The following is a 16,399-nucleotide window of genomic DNA, read 5'->3' on the forward strand; positions in this document are numbered from 1 at the left end:
TGAGAAGACCAAGATCAAGATCAAATTTGGTGTCTGGTGTGTATCAGTCAGTGTTATTAGAGTAGCAGAATATGTGTGCGTCTGTGTGCGTGTGTGTGTGTGTGTTGTGTTATGTGTGTGTGTGTGTGTGTGTGTGTGTGTGTGTGTAGGTTCACCTGGTAAGCTTACAATAGCCACCTGCAGAGTAATGTATGGAAGAATGCAGAAGGGTCATCTGCATGCTGGAGATCCAAAAGATCAGTCAAAAATGGAACACCTGGAGCTCACTGAAGAGTCCAGTTGGAGACTATTGGGAAGTTGTTGGAGTCTATTGGGAAGTTGTCGGGTCTATGTTAGAAGGCTGAAGTGTCTGTACTGGAAGCCTAGAGATGGACATCCAAAGATATAGGCAAAGACTGGAGTTCTTCTGAAGAAGCAGAAGTGAGATTTCCTTCTTCTATTTCTTTTTATTCCATCCAGACTACAAGCCAATTGATTTGTGCTACCCACACCTGAACTGGTCTTCCCTCTTCAGTAAGCTCATCATTCGGTCACATCCAGAATTAGGCTAAGCCAATTAGCTGTGAGTTTCTCACTCAAGCTGGACACAACAGTTAACTATTACATGGTGAAAGCTCACCTCCTAGCCATATATATAGGCATCATCTTGCATGATCTCTCAGTGCATGCCAGAGAGAGAGAAACAGAGGGAGACACACAGAGAGACACACACACACACAGAGGGTGATCTTTTCTTATAAGAGCATCAATCCTATTGGTGAAAATATCATCCTCTTGCCTTAATCTAAACCTAACTATTTCCAAAAGCCTGTTGTCCAAATACTAACACATAGGGAATCTTATACCATTGCAATCATAAAATATAATTGAATATCTTTTTAAAGGGGAAAGTGTCCCACTATTACAAAAGTGTCTAGAGCCCATAAAAGTTATATAAGGCCTATCAGAGACTGATAAATGTAGAACTACCATATTCTATGTCTGACTCAGGACTAAAGTCCTATAATTGACTTCAAGATCCTTTACAGTCTTCATCTCTTGTTAGTCTACAAATTTAAAAATTATTCGTTTGATAACTTTAAAAATTTTCTGCACAGAGGACATGTAATGTAGAACTATTTAGAACTATTTACAGTCAAAAGTTATAATTGATGTGGGTTTCTTCCCTAAAAATACACTATAAGCAATCTTGTGTAAATTCTTGTGTAAATTTCTCTGAGCTACAAGTTCTTCATCTGTAAAAGAATTATATGAAGATTAAATCAAGGAACTAGATGGAAGTTCCTCTCACAGTGGCCTGTAGGTTTCTGTTGAATGAAAAGCATCATTGCAATCAAACTCATCTGATTTAATTTTCAATATTCTCTGTAGATTATTTTTGACATACAGTACACACTCAAAATCTATTAAATGAATGAATGAGTGAAAAAATGAACTTATATACAAGGCCTCTTGCCTTTACTCACAGTCTTCCATGGTAGAATATCCACTCTTTTTAGCTTAGCTAAATTCTATTCTTCCTGAGAAGACCAAGTTCCATAATATTAAACACTTTCTTGGAAATCTATTTCTCTTTAATATCTTCTCTGAACTTTGGAGAATTTATTCTCTATGACATCCATTTTGAAGTAAGCCTGTGATGCCTTCATTATTAGTTTTTTAGATTATTTGCTATCACCGTACATCATAAAGCTCTCAAAGTTAAAGGATGTGTCTCGTAATTCTTTGTTTTCTCAGTCCTAAAACAATTCTCTGCCCATAGTAAAGATTCCAATAATAATTTATTTCTCATATTTCTAGAGGTTGCAAAACCTAAGGTCAGGAAGCAGTAGATGCAGTATCTAATGAGGACTCACATGCTTGAGCACAGCTGCCTTCTTGTTCTAACCATATAGCATTGGAAAGGGGTAAGTTGTTTCTTTGTGGCCTGTCTTATTAGAACATGAATCCCATTTATGAGGGCTTCACCCCATGATTTAATCACCTAACACTATCAGCTTGGAGGTGAGGGTTTCAACATAAGAATGTTGGGCACAGATATTCAGCTCATAGCAGTGTCATATCACGTCCCTTACACACTGCATATGCTGGATTCATAACTCTCTGATGGTCAAACAATGACCACATTCAAGCTCTTTTTAATCTTCAGTGTCTGACCAAGACCTAGCCTCTTCAGTTATATGCTCATCATTCCAGATCCACCCTACAATGCAAATCTGTATTCTTCCTTGTTCCAGCAAGTCTACATCTCCTGATCCCTATACTTTCTATTTTCTAAATAGTTTACCCATTCCTCATTCTAGCATGCTTCAGGATTTACCTTAGAGCACTGACTTCTATGAGTGTGTGAATGAATCTCAGAGCAGTGTATAGTGTGGGTGTGCATATATGTGAGTGAGTATGCACTTGTGAGTGTGCACTGGTGTGATTTCATACTAAATGATGAAGTTCTATTGACTAAGGCTGATATATATAATTATCTTTGCATCCTTAAGAGTACTTGAATATTGTGGGAAAATAGCAAATATTAGTGAATTGAGTTTTTTCTTAAACTATAAAAGGAAAAACCTCTAGGACTTTAGTGTAAGAAAACAATATTCCAATTAGATTCATCCACCAAAAATGGAAGTAAACATTCATACTATTTGTTATTCTGTGCATTGAATCATTGTCCATCTCAAACTCCTATTCAAATTTAAGTACAGGCATTACTTATCTTCATATAAGGAATTTTGCTAATATTAGAAAAAAATAAAATCATAAATTGATTTTTCTTTATAAATGTTTTTAAACATTTTCCAAGGAAAGATATTGCACAAATAAAGGATTTATGGATATAGGAATTTCAGCTTAAAATTTAACTAACCCCATTGTCATTGGATCCTAATACATTTTTAATGCATTGTGACTATCAAACAGAGAAATTGTATCTAGAATTCCCTAAACACATTGTTGCATAGAAACCTTTTCTCCCAGAGCTTATTGCATATGAATGGGATGATGTTTAGTAAGAATTTGGGGAGACTTTCTTCATGACTATTAATCTATTTCAGCATGAATATAAATCTAACATAGAGACTATATCATTTTGCAATAGATAAAAAACTTAATTATACTTAGCAATATAGACATGCCAAAAATGTCTCTCTCAAAAGTTAAGGATTCAATCACAAAGATGTTTACTAATATATGACATGTTAACAGTTCCTTGTAGTATTAATGAGGCTATGTTCATATGCATCAAAACTAATAAGTGCTTAATTAAAATAACACACATACACTTTTTAGTACAAAGCAAAACTAAACAATTTTCATAAACATATGAGTCTTGGGCATGACAGTTTGATTGCATGCAATCTGAACAAACTGTTGAATGATTTCATTCATTGAATTTTTAAACATTTAATTTTTACCCAATAAAAATCCTTCACTTTACATAGACATAAAGTCTATCTATAAAGATATTTCTGATGGAATTTGTCTATTTTTGTTTTTGTGAGTCAACAATAGCCTAAAGTCAATCACTTCTTGGCCTTTTGGCTAAGATCAAGTGTAATATCCTAAAGTCAGTAATATAATAAGCAATGTATTCTTGGACAAAGATTAGAAATAGCAAGAGAACTAATCACTGCTATTCCAAATACTAAAAAAAAATGTTAGATTCAGTAATAATAGTGATTTAAATATTGTTTTACTATAAACTTGTTGGCACTCTTATGAATGTATAATATATAAAACATCAAAGGAGAAAGGTTATATTAATCTAAAATACCTTGAAAGTTTCTGCCCATTGGAGGTACTAGACAACTGGTTATGAGTATCATTTTCTACTGTCTTGATTCTCAAATTGATTTCTGAATATGTATATATATATATTCAAAGGTATGTATATATATATTATTAATATATTATATATAATTTATTATTTTGTTACCTTTAGATCTTTGCCTTAGTGTTTAAGCATTATTAAGGCAACAAAATAATTAATGTACACTAAAACCAGCATATGTAATAAAAAAATACATATAGTAAACACTTTCTGCATGTGTTGGCAGTAATCATTTTAATATGCTGATTCAATCATACGATATGTGACTCAAGTTGAGTTGGTTCTGTTCCTTTCACTTGGAATAAGAACAGGAGATAGAAATGCAGCCACTATCTCTATCCATAACTAAAAGGTAACATACACATTCCATAGGTGAGAAAGGTCATGCCATTCCATTAGCCTAAACTAATGTAAATTATACTCTGCAGGCAAAAGCGAATAGTGAGGTAAATAAATAGAAAGGAGAGGAGATGGGGAGGAAGAGAAAGAAATTCCTAAGTTTCTAATGACTTCAAAGTTCTTGCTCCAGTATTTCCTCAGAACCACCTGCATTTCAGTTTTTTGTGTGCTTTGAGTTATGTATTCTGATTTTAGGGGAAAACTCCATTTTCCTTAAGTTGGTTCAAGAGAAATTCTGTTACTTTCCATCTCAAAGTTTTGAATATCATATTCATAGAGCTACCTTGAGCACAATTGTCTATACAGCAGTGTCCGGCCAAGGGCTTCCAGTCAAAGACCACCAGGAGCACACCAGGAGTTGAACAATTTGGGATTTTGCACATTACAGTGAGGCAGAATGCTCATCGTAGCGAACAAGGGATATTTGCAATATAAGGTATGGTATTAAAACACACTCTCAGTATTTAGACTTGTGATTTTAGGGGAAGGTTCAAATAGTAGGGTGCTCTTCTGAATGGGATGCTGTCCAGAAAGTAGAGCAAGGTTGCAATTGGGTATCTTCATAAATCTTGTCTAAGAAGGTGAGAAGACGAGACTAAAACTACAAATGTCATTATAAAGAAACAGTAGTCATTCAGCCAATTTTAGTTATTTTTGTAGTGTGGATAATATCCATGCTTTTATCTATTTATATATGATTGTGGAGTGGTCTTGTTATTGTCTTGATCCATCATAATTATAGAGTATGCCTTTGTCTGATGCTGATGTTCTATGAATTATATTCAACAGGAGAATAACAAGGGCAAACTTGATAGCACCAAACTAACTCTGAATGTCAAATGCTGCTTTTCTCTTTCTCATGATAGATAAACAGTAACCATCATCCAGTCTCCTTAAGGGATTAGTGAAACCATATCCATCCAGTTCATACCAATTCATCTTCAATTGTCATCCAGATTCTGTGTTTTAAACTCTACATTCCATGTTTATCTCTTCCATGCCATCAGTACAATATTGAGCAATTTCCTGAGTCAAAGACTGTAATATGAGTGACAAAAGTGTCAGTCTCCAAATTGTACTAAAATTCAAATATCAAATGAAGCATCTTCATCTACTGTATTTCCATAATTCCACATCTTGTTCTTATTTGTACAGCTTTTTGTAATGTTGAAATACCCAATGTTTTCTCAGAGTCAAGCCTGACATAATTGCCAGCTCTATCCTGTCTCCCTATGCATTTGCCTCTTTCTGTATTCCCTGGAACATCTGGCAGAACTTTGTGAAGGCCAAGAAATGAACTTTACATCTCTCAATTTTTGTTACAAAAGAAGTGCCTTCCAGTTTAAAAACAACTCCCAGGATTTAGAAACTAAGCTTCTCTAATGGAAGGTAATAATTATTATCTATGACATTCTCTATTCAACTTTATCAAATATTACCTTTGGTATAGTAATACAAGATGTTCATATTTAATTGCTTAAAATATCTACTTTATTATATTTAACTTTTATTTAAGTGATTCAAGGTACAACTTGGGTGTATAAGAAAAATTAAAGAACATAGATCATTTACCTGAACAGTCATATAGGCATACTGTTCAGAGGCCTGAACTTGCATTGTTACAAAAAACACATTTCCACACTGGTTAAGCACAGAAGTTCTAAAGTAAGGCTGACTGAAATAGAAGAGTAACTGTTCCCCTTACAAGGAGACTTGGTTGAGTCAATTAACATCTCCATGCTATAGTTTTCTTATTATAAAGCAAAGAATAGAATATATTTTACAGGAGTTATTGTAAAGGCTAGATCTTTTTAAAACTATACTGGGTATGTGTTCACCCTTTGATTTTGATAGGAAATATTTTCCCTGATAGCTATTGGCCTAGCAGATATTGGAAATTACAAATTAAAATAAAGATCAGAATAACTGCTCACTTTGTGGTGTGGTTTGAATGTTCTCTCTCTCTCTTTCTCATCTCTCCTTATCTCTTATGTGGTAATGGGGATTGAATACAGGGCCTTTTGCACTGAGCTACATCTTGGGCCCTTTTTCTTTCTTTTTTTTTTTTCTTAAATTCTTTTATTGGTACATTTTAGGTGAATCTCACTAAGTCACTTAGTTGCCTAGGCTGAGCTCAAGCTTGAAATCCTGCTACTCCAGCCTCTCAGAGTGCTGGGATTACACCTGTGCATCACCATGCCTGCCAGGGAATACTCAATATGTTTAAGAACAATAACCAGATTTTCTACCATTCTTTTTAAAATATATAATAGGTTCTATAAGATCAGTTTAATAAGAATTATGGTACATTTTTGATAACATAAGGGAATAACACAGTTTTTAATATCTGAAATAAGAATGTCACAGTTTTTTGGGTGTTGGAGATTAAACACAGGGCTTCTCGATGCTAAGCATGTATTATATCACTGAGCTATACTCCCATCCCAGAATGCTGCATTTGAAATGATCATTCAATAGCTGACTCTATGGACCAGCAGATAGAGAACAGATCTTCAAAACAAAAAAGTTCAAGAGAATGATAAAACAAGCCATAGACTGGAAAAATATATTTTCAAAGGATATTTCTGATAAAGGACATTTATGGAAAGTAAACAAAGAACTCTTAAATCTCAATAAAAATGGGCAAATGATATGGATAGCTTATTCAACAGGATACACACATATTGTAAATAAGCATGTGAAAATATGCTTAACATCATGTCATTAGGAAATTACAAATTAAAACTGTACCACAACAAACCTTTTCCAAAGACCAAAACCCTAAACATTGGCAACACTAAGTGCTGAAAAGGGTTTGGAGCAACAGAACCCTCATTCATTACTAATAGGAACACAAAATTGGAAAGCCACTTTGAGAGACAGCTTTTCACAAAATACAACATATATATTTCTGCCAATGGTTTCAGCAATTGCACTATAAACACTGCTGCACGTGGATACCCTCAGCAATCACACTAAAACTTATGTCTGCACAAAAACCTGCCTCTAGCTGTATATAGCATTTTTATTCATGATTATGAAAACTTGGAAGTAAACAAGATATACTTCATTAGGTTAGTGTATGTATACATTGTGGCGCATCCAGACAATTGGACAATTTTTCAGTGTTAAAAAGAAATAGATAGTTTAAGATTAAAATGTACATATTGTATCTTAAAATATGCATATTATATGACTCCAACTATATGATATTATAGAAAAGAGAAAACTATAGAGGCCATAAAAGAATAGATGATTGCAAGGAGCTATGGAGAGGAGAGGAATGAACAAGTAGAGCAAAGGAGATGTTTATGGCAGTCAATTATTTTGAATAAATGTACCACTCTGGTGAAAAATGTTGGCACTCTCAATGTATATTACATATGTATATGTGTATATCACACACACTTAAGTAAAAAAAATGAATTATTTAGCGTAAAAGGTACAAGGATGGAATTGGAAGAATAAACTCACAATTCCTTTCTATTAACTTTGTACAAATATTACATACCACAATTTGCAACCCACTGATGGATAAACAGATTAATCCACCTGGTATTGATTCATAGAGTACTTTAAAAAATTGAATCTGTTTTCAATATTTACAAATCTGGCAATTTTGTGTTAATTTCTGATTATTGATTTTTCTTGGAAAAGATCTGGCTCCAGTTGGCCTGCATTTATTCATGATAGCAATAAGCTAGTGCTAAGTAGCCATTGCTTCCTTGAGGTGGGCCTGGGGCTCTCCAGTTCTCCTTGACATTCATTGTTGCCTATTTTAGTCCTGATATAGACAGTTCCTGTTTATCATCATATTCCAACACTACTTTGCTTGTTTTCCTGAGTTGTCTTATGTCAACAGTCATTTTGTTTGTGATCATTGGTTTAAATACTTAAGGAGATAAAGAACATTTAATAACTTTTGTGACTCGAGTCAAATAATCATTTAATAATTGTAACAATACCTAGACAACAATTAAGAAATACGATTAAATTCTCTCTTGTAATTTTTTGGGTGGGCAGCTTAGCATTCATTTTCCCCTGTCAATTGTTAATTTGTTTCAATAGACTATTACTAGAACTTCAGGGTGAAAACTAAAATTTCTGTACAGGAAAAAGGCAATATTCTTAAAAATAGTACCTGAGAAATTTCTAAAGTTGAGATAAGAATTATTTTCCTCATTCCGGAGGGGCCAGTCCCGGACGTTCCACGTCTGTCCCGGCCCGCTGCAGGCCGCTCCGAGGGTTCCTTGCCCGGGTTGTCCACTGCAGGCGCTCGGCCAACGAACGGCCTCTGAGAGCTCCCCGGGAGCCGGTGGGCGGCGGCCCTCTGCGGGACACTGCTGAGGGCCCAGGGGGACACCAGTGGCTCCAAGTCCAGCCCATGCACAGTGAAGCAAGTTAAGGATTTAATATGAAGCACAGAAACAGTGCCAACAGCAAGCGGTACTTGGTACACATTTGGTTAGTGTGGCAGCGTTTCCTTCTCCCACTGCTGCTGAGATGGCAGAAATTAGTCGAATTCAGTATGAAATGGAATACACCGAAGGTATTAGTTAGCGAGTGAGGGTCCCGGAAAAATTAAAAGTAGCACCACCAAATGCTGACCTGGAACAAGGATTCCAAGGAGTTCCGAATGCTAGTGTAATAATGCAAGTTCCAGGGAGGATTTTTGTAGCAGGAAATAATGAAGACATTTCATTTTCAAGACCAGCAGATCTTGACCTTATTCAGTCAACTCCTTTAAAGCCTCTGGCACTAAAAACACCACCTCGTGTATTTACACTAAGTGAAAGACCACTAGATTTTCTGGACTTAGAAAGACCTCCTCCAACCCCTCAAAATGATGAACAGATCCGTGCAGTTGGCAGGCTAAAAAGAGAGCGCTCTATGAGTGAAAATGCTGTTCGCCAAAATGGACAGCTGGTCAGAAATGATTCTATACCTGTGTTGCGTGGTGGGTCTGCCGCCGCCACTTCTAATCTTCATCATGACAAAATCAGGTATGGCATTTCAAATATAGATCCAACAGTTGAAGGAGCGGCAGATGACATGAATGTTGTGGATGCAGCTTCATTAAGACGACAGATAATTAAACTAAATAGACGTCTACAACTTCTAGAAGAGGAGAACAAAGAACGTGCTAAAAGAGAAATGGTCATGTATTCAATTACTGTTGCATTCTGGCTGCTTAATAGCTGGCTCTGGTTTTGCCGCTAGAGGTAACCTCAGCACTCAAATATATTGTCTCACCGGCTGGAAATACAAAGGATTTACAAACTCTTTGTTTTCTTGTCTTTGCACTGTATGCCGTTTTATAGCCTATGCCCTAAACAACGTATTTCTTCCAGAAAGTGGGGGAAAGGACCTATATTTGTAGAAGTAAAGGTATATTCTGTCCCTCAGTTGTATTCCCTTTAAGCTAGTTCTGCAGTAACACCTTACGTAAAATTCTTTTGCATGTTTGCAAATAGGCTCTACTTTTTTTTTTTTTAAAGAAATTGATTTTTCACCTCATCAGTCTGCACAACTGATTCTCTGAAAGGGGGAGAGAATGCATCGAGAATGGATTTAGAAAGGTATCTATAAAAGAAAAAGTATTTCAGGCTGTTTCTCAACATTATTAAACAGTTTTGTTAATAGACAGTTTTGCACTACCTTTCAACATTAACACTTTTGAAGTTATGGTCTGGTACCAGATTTAAGAAAATCAAACCACCTAATATTTCATGATCACCTGTACAAATTAAATTAATTCCTAACAATTCATCAGTTTATCTAAAAAAAAAAAGAATTATTTTTCTCATTCTAGAGACCCAAAGAACTTGTATAAGTAAAAATACATCCTCATCTGTACAAATTGGTCTATAACTAGTGAATTTCAAATTATAGAAACTATTTTAAGGGAAAGATTTTAAATTATTATAAAGGAATAATAATGAATAGCAGACTTTTTGCAATGGAAGAGTAAAAATAGAGAGTTGAGAGAATAGAGCTGCAAAATACTACTTTATACTCTGCTAAAATATTTTTCAGGTGTCAGGACAAAAGAATTAAAATAAGCACTGAATTTACCAATAACAATTTCCTATTTAGCTTCTGTTTGTAAGGTGATACAAGCTATACATGCTATGCATTTTGGATAGAAAAAAACATGAACATAGAAGAAAGGAAGAAATTACAGAAAAACTTGTGAAGAAGACATGTTAACCAAAGTAACGATATAAGATAGTAATGCTATAAAAATAATAGCAGCCTCTAATTTGAGGTATATAAATACAAGGTGGAGCTAGTTACTAACTATAACAAAAGTGATAGGGGATAATAATCAGTATTAAGTATTCTAAGGTCTTGCATTGACAGGAAGAAAGCACACAAATTTACTAATGTGAGAACCTGTAGCAAAACTCAAGGGCAGGGCCAGGTATTTGAAGCATAATACATGATATTTTGTAAATTATTCTTTTAAGAAAAGGAATTCAGACTACATAAGAAAGTAGCTTGTGACAAATTCTGTTTAGATGTGGTGACATACCAGTTGTCTTTCCAGTGATATACATTTAGTCTTTGATTAAGAAAGTTCAAGGAGGAGAACAAAGGCAGTTACATTCCCTTTTGGGAGATTCAGTCTTCAAGTAGGTAAAAGAACTTCAGAGAAAATCCTCCTCCTTTACTCCATGGTAAGAAACAAGGGAAGCTCAGAGAGACCTTGATTCTTAGGCAGCTCCTAAGGTTTTTCAATTTCCTTTAATTCAATGTACTTATGTTGTCTAAGTGTCACATTTTGGAGTACCATTTTCTGAGCCCAAGCACCCACATTCTATCTATTCTATTCCTTTCCAATTCCTACTATGTTTTTGTTAGAATCTCAGCCTTTCTTGTTTAGTTTCTCTCATTTTACACTTGATCTTAACCAAAAGGCTGAGAAGCGATAGTTTCTCCCATTTTATGTTTTTGGGGTATATTTTTAATAAACTCATCCAGGTCAATAATTTTCTCTGACTATGTCTGATCTAATGTTTAATTCATCTAATTTAGTTTCTAATTTTTATTTTAATAATTATGATTTATTTTTAGATATCCTATTCGCTTTAAACTTATTTATTTTTTCATTGTAATTTATCCTTTTCCCTTTTCATGTCTCTGATCATTTTAAATATATTTACTTGATTATCTATATATAATGGTGTAATAATTGGTATTTCTGCTTTCAATATGCTGAGTCATATTGTCAGAAGACTTTCTTTGTAGGACTCTTCTACCCCTAATTGAGTGTTAATTTATTTTTCAACAAGGAGGATTTTAGTTTGATTTGGCCAGATTCTAGGGATATCTTTAAATCAAGAATTCCTTATTCTAATTTCTAGTATCTCAGAAAATCCAGGGAGATTAACTTGAGCTCCAATAACTTTGACTTCTGGTCCATAATCATGTCTTATAGGAAACTAACTCCCCATATGCCCTAGAGCCCAGATATAATTCTTACTAATTTCCTCCTTGTGCATGACTTTAAATTTGATGCTTCCTCTAAGGATATAGCTTTCTGAGTGTACTGATTTGGTATAGAGATATCAGCTTTAAACTTTCACTTTGTATGGTTTTGTCACCTACCCTCCTACGCACAGCAAGACCCAAGACTCTAGGTTATTGAAACCAAGTTTCCCCATGACTGTGCAGCTGCAGTTCTCATGCTATGTTGCAATGTGCTCTTGGCTTTAGGACCATAGGCATTTCACTATGTTTCACCATATAGCTTTGAATTTAAAAGTACATATATTATATTTAGTTCAGAATTTATATTTGCTTTATTGAGAAGGGTTTTCAGGATATCTAAACTGTAATACTACAGGAAATGTAATTTTCAGTATTCACAAGAGGCTTGCATTTATTCTTCCAGTTATTCCAAAATCTTCTATCAGTGTCTACATCGACAGCCACATTATTTAGATTTTTTAATATAGTGGGGTATGAATCAATTGACAAAGAATAAATGAATGAAGTGACAGTGCCAATAACTCTTGTTAAAATGTCCTTGTTTTTAAATTTTATTTCAATGTATTTCCTACTTTGAATACACTCAGCAAACAGTGCTTCTGATATGTGTATTTTTCTTTTTTCATTTCACAGCCCAATAATACTTAGATTTCACTCTGACCATATTTTTTTTCACCCTGACTTTCACTCTCTGACCTTTCCTTTGAATGTGAATAAATAAATATTTATAGAAACAACACATTTCATGTGTAGCATATCTTTTAATAGCCACTTTTCATTCAAGTGTCAGAAACCATAGAGGATCATGCTGTTTTCAATCTGACCAGGAGTGCTGTTATGAACTGTTTGAAGATTTATGATCTTCAGAGTTTTTACCTGTCCTGTGATAATTTCATATAAAGGAATGGTTGGAGGCATAAACCTTACAATGAATGGGATGAATCAAAGACTTTAGCTTCCTAATTTTTTGTCCTTCCTGCCACCTCCCGGCTCTTCCTATAAACATGTGATCTGAATAAAAATAAGATTCTTGTATAGAATGAGTATTCTAGAATAGTGCTTCTCAACCTAATGTGCAAGTGAGTCCTCTAAATGCAGATTTTGACCCAGTAAGTCTGAGACAATACTTAGAGTTTTGTATCGCTCCCAAACTACCAAATGCTGCCGCTGGTCATCATCATTGCCAAGATAGGCATCTTTGCCAACCAGATTATGTTTTCTTAAGGATATCTGAATCTGAAGTTTGAAGTTGCAACAAAAATAAAGGCAGAAGTAGAAGGAGTTATACATCATGTATTGGATACATCTGTACACCAATGAAGAAGAGAATTTAGATTTATTCGAGTATAGAAAAATAAATTTTCATGGAAATTATCAATACATAAAATAGATTATTCTAGGTTTTAAAGAATTTTATGTCTATTAAAATTTGTGTTTTTAAAATAATTATGTATATTTATTCAAAAATTCAAATGATACCTGTATTCATCTAACATAAAATGAAAGATAACTACTCTTCTCTGGAAGTGACTACCTTAGTGTTGTGTATTTTCCAAAATATTTTTGTTCACTATGTAAACACATATATGCATGTGTTCAACTTTTATTGGTTTATGAAAACAAGTTTTATTGTGCCATGTTATGCAACTTGTTGCTTTGTTTGTTTTGTTTTTTGGTACTGGGGATCAAACTCAGGACCTTGCAATTGTGAGGCAGGCAGTGGCACCACTGAGCTAAATCCCTGGCCCGCAACTTGTTTTTTAACATAACATTTTGTAATCATCTTTCCTTTCAATACATATGGATCTTCCATATTTTAGTAGTTCCACAGACTGAATCTCCCAAAAGGGAATGTAACTGCCTTTGTTCTCCTCCTTGAACTTTCTTAATCAAAGACTAAATGTATATCACTGGAAAGACAACTGGTATGTCACCACATCTAAACAGAATTTGTCACAAGAATCCAGTGTGGACAGCCACAGAAGTCCCAGATCCAAAAAGCTATAGCCAGCTGGAATCCAGCCAGGGCTGCCAGTACTCACCTTAGTAAGGTGCCTTGGCAATGCTATGAGAAGCTTCCGTGTGGCCACATTATGGAGCAGTAATGAAGCTAAACAAAAGCACTATCCAAAAGGCTATTCAAAAACACTGGCCAAAGGTAGATGCAAAACTCCGCTTGGAGCCCAAATGAACATACACTGTGGGAGACAAAGAAGATCCTAAATGAGTCTTATCACAATACATCTCAGGAAAATGAACTTCCAAAATAATGCAGTTTGTATTTGCTTAATTGCCATACTAAATAATTTCCTCCTAGACCACCCTATTTTATTAAAGAGTTTGCTTGAAGTCCCTTTTTAAAAGTAAAAAAAGACTCAGAATTTTAAATTCATTGTTTTGTCAAACAGAAATTTAATATTTATGGATCTGATGGGTGAGAAATATTAACTCATGGTGATTTTAGTTTGGATCTTATTACTATTAAGCACTTTTTCATATTTATTTACTATTTAGATTTGCTTTTTTTGGAAATGTCTATTCCTACATTCTTTGTTCATTTTTCTGTGGAATTTTTCATCTTTTTCCTGTAAATTTATTGGCACTTGTTATATATTATAGATATCAACCTTTGTCTTAATGTACTGCAGAAATTTCTGTTTATTATATTTCTTTTTGTTTACAGTATCATGTCACATACACTTTTTTTTGGAAAATCCTGTACTCTTTGACATCGTCCTGGTTTATTATTTAAGTTTAAAATGTTTTCCTAACCACTAATTTATTCTCTTTAATTTTATTTGAAATGATTTGTTGTCTTATTTTGTACATTTCTAAAATTTTAAATACATATGGAATTTATTTTAAATTTTTTTTTTTTGGTACTGGGGATTGAACTCGGGACCTTGTGCTTGTAAAGCAGGCAGCAGAACCACTGAGATAAATCCCTGGCCATGGAATTTATTTTTAATATGGATTAAATAAGGTTCTAATTTTATTTCCCTCTTGATGGTTATATTAAAATCCCATGTAAACCAGGACATATTTTGGTACTTCCTATTATAATAATCTGATTTTTTAAATTAAAAAACTAGCTAGTGAAAAAACATGGGCAAGGAAAAAAGCAAGTGAGCTGGATGGGTTAAAATGGAATATATACTTTCCATTTTATTTTAATGATGAATACAAACTCTATGTACAAAACCCAGCCATGTATTTTAAAACCACACTAAATTAACATGTTCAAATACATTTATTTGTTCTGGATAAATAGCCTATGGTTTGCAAAGAAGAGATGATATGTTTATTCTGGTTTATAAAAAGTCATTTTAGAGATACAAATTGGATATGGGCCTTGAGAGTTGTGAGACTTCCTAACTCATAAAATAAACATAGCTAGTTTCCATATATTTAAAAGAATCAGTCTGCAGTGCCTTAAGTCTAGACTCTAAAGGGAGAAAAATCATTTCCTCTAATGTATATTTAATAAACAAAACTGTCTACACAGAATTACTAATAGAAATTGCTTGGCCTATCAAATAGCTTCTGATCTAAAAGATTATTAGAGAATATTTTCTTGTAATATTTTGAGAGAAAAATTAGCTGTCTTTATTTTTTATTAATTAACTAACAACTTCAGTTATACAATAAAAATCTATTATATTCCATTAGCCATTGTAAACATTTTCTACTGACCCTGAAGCAATTAGTCCACTTTTAGCAACAGCAGAAAACTTCATTTGTTAGTTAGGAAGAATGTGAAAAGTTTTTGCAATTAATTATCTCTAGTATCCTTTCTCACCCTTATAAATTTATCTATAGACTTATCAGTCATGTTTCCTTGAGTTTATAATATATGTCTCTGCCCCTTTCCAAGAACAACCTCTTGCCTCTGCCCTTGATATCATAGCATAATTTTACTGTTTCTTTATTTTTTCTCATTGCTTGTAAGCTTTTAGAAAACAGGAATGATATCTTTCTCGGATTTGTATTTCTTATTACCTACATTTTTAATCTTATATATCAATTCTGACTTCTGAGATGCCCGGAATTAAATTTTACATATGACAGTAATAATCTCATAATGCAGTTCATGCATATCTTCCTGAAATATTTTTGTTTCATAATAGTCTTAGAATTGCTTTTCACTATTTTACTTAATAGCTATTTAAATATTTTTGAAAGTAGGTTAGATATAAAGTGATAAAATTCATAGTAAATAAATAATAGTAACACCAGATATCTTATTGCTTTGTATTTTGTGAAGTAAAAAAACTAAGGAGTAGTAGACACTATTTTCATCACAGCACACTTATGAGATGGAAGTTCTTTTCTTTCCTCTCAAACTGAACTGACTTTTCTTTTTCATTACCTTATGTTGTCTTTAGTATTTAAAATTTATAAAATGTGTTTATGTCATACGTGGTCTTAAAACAACTGTGTGGATATCCAGGGTACTAATTTTGTGCTTCTTTTTAAAATTCAATTTAATTTTATTTTAATTTTGTGCTTTTAAAAAAAGATCTTTTTACTGTGTTGGCCTAGATTTGTTCTTAAGAAACTGAAAAATTAATCTTCTAAAACGTCATGAAGACTATATCATGTACTACCCCTCTTCTCAGCTCCTACAACACAAACACCACTACACAGAGATTTGTGGGAATAATTGATATGGTTATC

General features: G+C 33.7%; 2 pseudogenes across 1 annotated transcript; both read left to right on the plus strand.

The window, feature by feature from the left end:
* The first annotated feature begins 3,520 nt into the window (after positions 1-3,520).
* On the plus strand, positions 3,521-3,646 carry LOC147825127 (U2 spliceosomal RNA; annotated as a pseudogene).
* Positions 3,647-6,304: 2,658 nt separating this feature from the next.
* Positions 6,305-9,495, plus strand: LOC147825128 (mitochondrial fission factor pseudogene; annotated as a pseudogene). Its single transcript, XR_015441345.1, has one exon. The product of XR_015441345.1 is annotated as a mitochondrial fission factor pseudogene (transcript).
* Positions 9,496-16,399: the final 6,904 nt, after the last annotated feature.

The sequence above is a fragment of the Heterocephalus glaber genome, unplaced genomic scaffold, assembly GCF_053883595.1.
Source record: "Heterocephalus glaber isolate CG9 unplaced genomic scaffold, H.glaber_assembly_v1.0 deba00001509, whole genome shotgun sequence".
NCBI lineage: Eukaryota > Metazoa > Chordata > Mammalia > Rodentia > Bathyergidae > Heterocephalus > Heterocephalus glaber.